The 6726-nt window shown below is 46.3% G+C and overlaps 1 long non-coding RNA gene across 1 annotated transcript; it reads left to right on the top strand.

The window, feature by feature from the left end:
* Positions 1-3381: 3381 nt before the first annotated feature.
* LOC120966410 (uncharacterized) lies at positions 3382-6415 on the top strand. The gene is made up of 2 exons (XR_005760046.3): positions 3382-6007; positions 6096-6415. It is a non-coding gene; the product is annotated as an uncharacterized lncRNA (long non-coding RNA).
* The last annotated feature ends 311 nt before the right edge of the window (positions 6416-6726 follow it).

The raw sequence follows: 6726 nt of genomic DNA on the forward strand, positions 1-6726 counted from the left end.
AATGTTTATGCTTCACACTTCTCTTTGTGAAGCCTATCCCCCTAACTGCATTGTAGGGTACGGCTCCGAAGGCTACTGAGTGGATTATGGACAGTGGATGCACTAACCACATGACTGGTGATCAAAGTCTTTTTATGGATTCAACCCTACGTCTGTCTGACAAAAGTCACACACATTTGCTGACACCGGTAAAAGCAAGGTATTAGGCCTAGGTAGAGTTGCAATCTCAAAGGATCAGCACATGGATAAAGTGATGCTTGTTGAATCCCTTGGTTTCAACTTAATGACTGTCTCAATGCTTTGTGATCTAAACATGATTTTGATATTTGGAAAATATCGTTGTCTTGTGCTTATGGAATCTGACAAATCTCTAGTCTTCGAAGGGTATTGAAGAGACGATCTGTATATGGTAGATTTCTCCGCGGGACCACAGCTCGTCGTATGTCTTCTAGCAAAAGCTTCAGAGTGCTGGCTCTGGCATTGGAGCCTAGGGCATGAGGAACTTGCACACTCTCGCAAACAAGAAGCATGTCATTGGCATCGAGGGCGTCAAGTTCAAGAAGGATCATCTGTGTGGTGCATGTGAAGCCGGAAAGATGACTAGGGCCAAGCATCCCTCGAAGACAATCATGACGACAACACGTCCCTTCGAGTTGCTTCACATGGACTCATTTAGCCCTACTCACTACTCTGCCCTTACTACCACTGCATGCCTCTATGGCTTCGTCATTGTTGATGATTACTCAAGATATACATGGGTGCACATAATTCTCTACAAGACTAAAGTGCAGGATGTCTTCAGATGATTCGCCAATCGTGCCATGACCAACTATGGCATCAAGATCAAGCACATCATAAGTGAAAATGGCACAGAATTCTAGAACACTGGCCTCGACACTTACCTTGATACATTGGGCATCACACATGAGTTCTCTGCTCCATACACACCTCGGCAGAATGGCATCGTGGAGCGCAAGAACAGAACCCTCATTGAGATGGCACGTACGATGCTTGATGAGTACAAGACTCCAAGGAAATTCTGGCCTGAAGCCATTGATACTGCTTGCCACATCATCAACCGTGTTTATCTTCACAAGTTCCTAAAGAAGACATCATATGAGCTCCTGACTGGTAAGAAGCCAAACGTCGGCTATTTCAGTCTTTGGTGCTAGGTGCTGGACTAAGGATCCACATCACACTTCAAAATTTGCACCGAAAGCACATGAAGGTTTTATGCTTGGTTACGGAAAGGATTCGCACTCCTACAGAGTCTTCAACCTCTTTCACTACAAAGTGGTTGAAACTGTGGACGTGTGATTCAATGAGACTAACAGCTCGCAAAGAGAGCACCTGCCAAATGTGCTAGATGAAGCTACACCGAGTGAATCTATCAAGCTAATGGGTACTGGAGAAATCATACCTACCGAGGAACGAACTGAAGAGGAAATCATCATTTCTGCACCTAATCAGCATGAAGACACTACTCAGCCTGAAGCCAATGCTGAAGATGAAGACAATGATCAGCAAGGGCAAAATCTTCGTCCAATTCATCCTCGTGTTGCAAATTAAGTCCAGATTGAAAAGATAATTGATAGCATCAATGCACCTGGTCGACTCACTCGTTCAAGAGCAACACAACTAGCAAATTTCTGTGGGCATTTTGCATTTGTATCTATATCTGAGCCCAAGAAAGTTGATGAATCCTTCATGGAATCTGAATGGATTCAAGCTATGCAAGAAGAGTTTCAACAGTTTGAGCTGAACAATGTATGGGAGCTAGTAAAGCGTCCTGATCCTCGCAAGCACAATATCATCGGCACCAAATGGATCTATCGCAACAAACAAGATGAGCATGGTCAAGTTGTCAGAAACAAATCTCGTCTCGTTGCTCAAGGTTACACACAAGTTGAAGGGATTGACTTCGATGAAACCTTTGCTCCTGTGGCTAGGCTTGAAGCCATTCGCATACTATTATCCTATGCCAACCACAACAACATTCTTATATACCAAATGGATGTAAAGCGTGCCTTCCTCAAAGGCAAAATTGAAGAAGAAGTGTATGTTGCACAACCGTCTGGTTTTGAAGACCCAAAGCGTCCTGACATGGTATACAAGCTCAACAAGGCACTGTATGGCCTCAAACAAGCACCTCGCGCTTGGTATGACACACTCAAAGACTTCCTGAAGAGCAAAGGCTTCAAACCTGGTTCTCTAGATCCCACTCTCTTCACGAAGACATATGATGGTGAACTGTTTGTATGCCAAATCTATGTGGATGACATTATCTTCGGCTACACTGAAAAGAGATATAGTGATGAGTTTGAGCATATGATGCAAGAGCAATATCAGATGTCCATGATGGGTGAGCTGAAGTTCTTCCTTGGTCTTCAAATCCGTCAGCAGAGAAATGGCATCTTCATATCACAAGAGAAATACCTCAAAGATTGCCTGAAGAAGTTTGGAATGCAAGACTGCAAAGGGTACACGACGCCAATGCCAACCAAAGGCCAATTGGGCCCCGACGACAATGGTAAAGAGTTCGATCAGAAGGTATACCGCTCCATGATTGGTTCTTTACTCTACTTAAGTGCATCTAGGCCTGATATAATGCTTAGCATTTGCATGTATGCCCGATTCCAAGCGGCACCAAAGGAATCGCATCACTTAGCTGTGAAGCGAATTCTTCGATATTTGGCTTACACCCCAACACTATGATTATGGTATCCAAAGGGCTCAGAGTTTGATCTAGTTGGATTCTCAGATGCTGATTATGCTGGTGACAAGGTTGATCGCAAGTCCACATCAGGAACATGTCACTTTCTTATACGATCTCTTGTCTGTTGGTCTTCAAAGAAGCAGAACTTTGTATCACTCTTCATTGCTGAATCTGAATACATTGCTGCTAGATCTTGCCGCGCTCAGCTTCTATAGATGAAGCAAACTCTCAAGGACTATGGCATCCACCTGAAGCATGTGCCACTCTACTGCGATAATGAAAGCGTCATCAAGATTGCCAACAACCCAGTTCGGCACTCGAAGACAAAGCACATTCAAATATGTCATCATTTTCTCAGGGATCATGTCATGAAGGAAGACATTGATATCATTCACGTCAACACTGAAGAGCAATTGGCAGATATCTTCACAAAGCCCTTGGATGAGAAAAGATTTTGCAAGCTGCGGTGTGAGCTAAATATCTTAGAATCCTCGAATGTCCTGTGAATGGACACACATCCTAATGCTTATGCATGTTGATGACTTAGATGTGCAACACACGAAGTAATGTATATCTTCAATTAATGAAGACTTACCCTCTAAGTGTCAATACATTAACGCGGAATTTGACTTCGGAGCGCCACGATAATTGTGCGTCGTGTCTGGGTCTAATACTTCATATACGGTGAGTAACGCCACCACCAAACTTTCTCGAAGATTTTCATTTGGCGTCATGATTGCATTATCGTCATATTTGGTTTGTCTTCAACATTGATTTGTCCTCAAGGTTTATCTTCGCAATGTTGATAAACCCCTATGGTCTTTTAACACCTGGTACTAATATATATTAGTGTGGATTTTTTAACACCTGGTGACTATGCCACCCCTATGGGTGATAGTGCCACCCCATGTAATTTCCGTTCAATGCATGCCTCGTGATCTGTGCAAAGACTATGATACCATCATTCCTCCATCAGGATTTAGTTAATGAGCATGCTAATGATCACACTAATACGATCCCAGAAGACTATGTGTCAAACTTAAGGTATCATAATGTCAGATCATCGATACTTAACCAAAAAGATTCTTTAATAGTATAAAAGTATTGTACCTTCTAACTTTCTATAATAGTAAAAAAAGATGGTTGGTGATTAAAACTTATACCTAAAAGGAGTTCCCCATGAACTTAGAACATATTCCCCGAAAATAGATCCATGTGTATACATAGTATCAACATTCAATATTGGTATTATTTGGGGCTAATGAACTCGTTTCAGTATAAATAGACAGCTGGAAGACTAATCAATGGCAGACCTAGAAGATGCTACACAGATTTTAAAGTGACATCAGACGAAAGAGGTGACAATGCTCTGGATGGCAAAAACATAGTTATTAGGATCACGGCCAGTATAGAGAGCGATCTGATATCCCCGAACTTGCAAAACTAACAACTAAGAAAAGAAAAAACACCCACGCACCAGGCCACGAACTGCCCACACTCCCACCCGACCCCCATTCCCCCCGATGCCCTGCCGCCACGGCGACCTCCGAGATCCCGCCATGGCGCGACCTTCTGGCGCCGCCTCCCCCGCCTCCTCCTAGAACCAGCGCCACAGACCTGCCTCCTTCCGGCGTGCCGCCGACCTCGGCCCGCCCCAACCGACGCCGCCTCCTTCCGGCGCGCCGCCGACCTCGCCCCAGCTCGACCGACCTCCCATCATCCTTTGCCGGCGACGGCCGGACCCCCGCGGCCGCGCTTCTAAGCTCTCCTTCTTCCTTCTCCTCACCCTCTCATCGGCGCAGCAGCGCCCTAAATCCTACGCGCATCCCCACGCCGCCACCAGGGCCTGGAACCCCAGATGTCGTCGCCGGTCTAGGATCCTGGCGCGCGGCCACGGGGCTATGGATTCCCGTGTGCACCGCATGGACCTGGATCCCACACGCCACCGTTGCGCCAAAGGATCCCCACACGCCGCCGCCGCCTACCCAAAGCGCCTCCACCGGCCGACAGCTCGGCGCTCCATCAGTCCCAATGGTGGATCCATGGTGGGCTGCTGGATCTCGTCCCCTCCTCTGCGTGGAGCCCTGCTGGAGGCCCTCCTCCTCGACAGGATGCTGTCCACCTAGGGCCAGTGGGAGCAAGCCGCCGTGGCTCTCCGATGCTCCGGTGAGGTACTCCCAATTATCTCTACTGCTCTGGTGAGGCCACCCTCCTCTCCCTACCGTAGCCTCAAACTTTCCCTCGTCGCAGAAGAAGTTGGGTAATGTGGCGCTGCTGTTGATTGTCTAGGTTGTAGTCCAGAAAAGTTTTGGACAGAAGTTCAAGTGGTTCCACTCCTGTAATTTAGAGATATTGATGTTGATGATGATGTAAAAAAATTAACAGAAGTTCAAAATTTGAATGAAAAGGAAAAAATAGCTCCATTTTAAGAAGAAAACTGAAAAAGCCATTGCCACAGTGCCGACCATGAAGGTCTGATGTTGAGAAGGTCAGGTGCATGATGCATCTCCGGCCATCCCCTTCCCACCTTGGCCTTAGACCAAAAGATGACCTTCTTAGTTGATGATGTTAACCTTCATCATAATTTTTTTTGCTCTGTTGTGCGGTGGAAAATTTAATTTTGTTGTTCTGTGAGCAGCAACTTGAGACTCCCAAGCTCTGCAGATGTCTCTTGGATGTGGCGTTCTTCTATGTGCAGCTGATGGGAACTCTCTGCTGCTGGAACAATGAAATTAACCGTGCGGCTAGATCCCAAACTTTTGCTCATCCCATGCGCGAGAGTACATCTATCGAAGTTTACCTTGTTGTTTCTCTAAGACGTTCAAGTATAATTGTTTAAAAGGTTCAGTTATGACCGCAACTGTGGGTTCAGATATACTCAGCACTAGGCTACCGCTACCTACAGCAGAACCTTGACTTGCTACACATGGGCTGCACTTCATGTTTACTTCAAAGACAGGATACCATATGTGCAGTGCCTCATGTGTATATCAGCTAGCTAATGTTTCTGCAAAAATTAGTGTTTGTATATAGCTTGTATGTACAAACATAGATTTAGCCCATTTTGGCACTACAATTGCATAGTTTTGGTAGTTCTACTTGTACATAGTTCATACAATTTGTTTCTTTGTCTACTGATGGCTATGGCAAATACGATGCTACATGGGAAAATTGTGACGCACCTTCGCTTGGTGCCGCCACAGGACCAGTGCGCCCTCCTGTCCTCTGCTTTTATCTGTGCGCAGCTATGTGTCTCGCACCATGGCTTGCCCCTGCTGCTGCTGGGAACAGGTAATTTTTTTGTTAAAGTTTGTTCATGGCTTCAATTCGTGTGTTAAAAGTTCAGTTCAACTTTGTGCATAACTATTGTTTTTGACAGTCAAATTTGTGATTGGCTTCGAAGACGTTCCACGAAGTCCCACTACATGTATACGTCATGTTCTTCAGAGATGTTCCGTGAAGTTCTACTACTGCTGAGCGACACTGTGGGCTCGTGTGTGCGGGTGCCAGTATGGTGTGCTTGGTTCATGTGTGCCTTGCAAGGTGCATGTTTGCCATGCTGGATGCTGGCCAGCTCGCTCTTCCTGTGCATCCATGCTGCTCTAACCACACTTGTAAGCAGCAGCTAGTTCTCTCTCCGTGTGTTTATTAAAAAAAGGAAGACCCCAAATCAATAAAAGAGCATCATGTTCTAGGGCATGCGTGTTGAGTCTGGTGTCTCGTGTGTGCGCGCTCACCTTGTGGGAGCTTGTGTTTTGTGCTCCTGTTTCGGTCTGCACGAGGAAGTTTAGCCTTATCTATCGGCGTTCTGGGAACGGGGGTCCACAGACTTGCCTGCCTGCGGCCCACAGCGTGGTTAAGCAGCAGACCGTACGGCCATCTTCATTAGCAAGACACCCAAGACCCTCGCGAGGGTCCAAGCCTCGCGAGACGGACGACGCAAGACCTCCTTTGGAGTGGCCTAGCCAGGCAGGCTCACGAGGAGCGGAGATATTAAGGCGAGGCAAACC

This window comes from Aegilops tauschii, chromosome 6, assembly GCF_002575655.3.
Source record: "Aegilops tauschii subsp. strangulata cultivar AL8/78 chromosome 6, Aet v6.0, whole genome shotgun sequence".
In the NCBI taxonomy this organism is placed as follows: Eukaryota; Viridiplantae; Streptophyta; class Magnoliopsida; order Poales; family Poaceae; genus Aegilops; species Aegilops tauschii.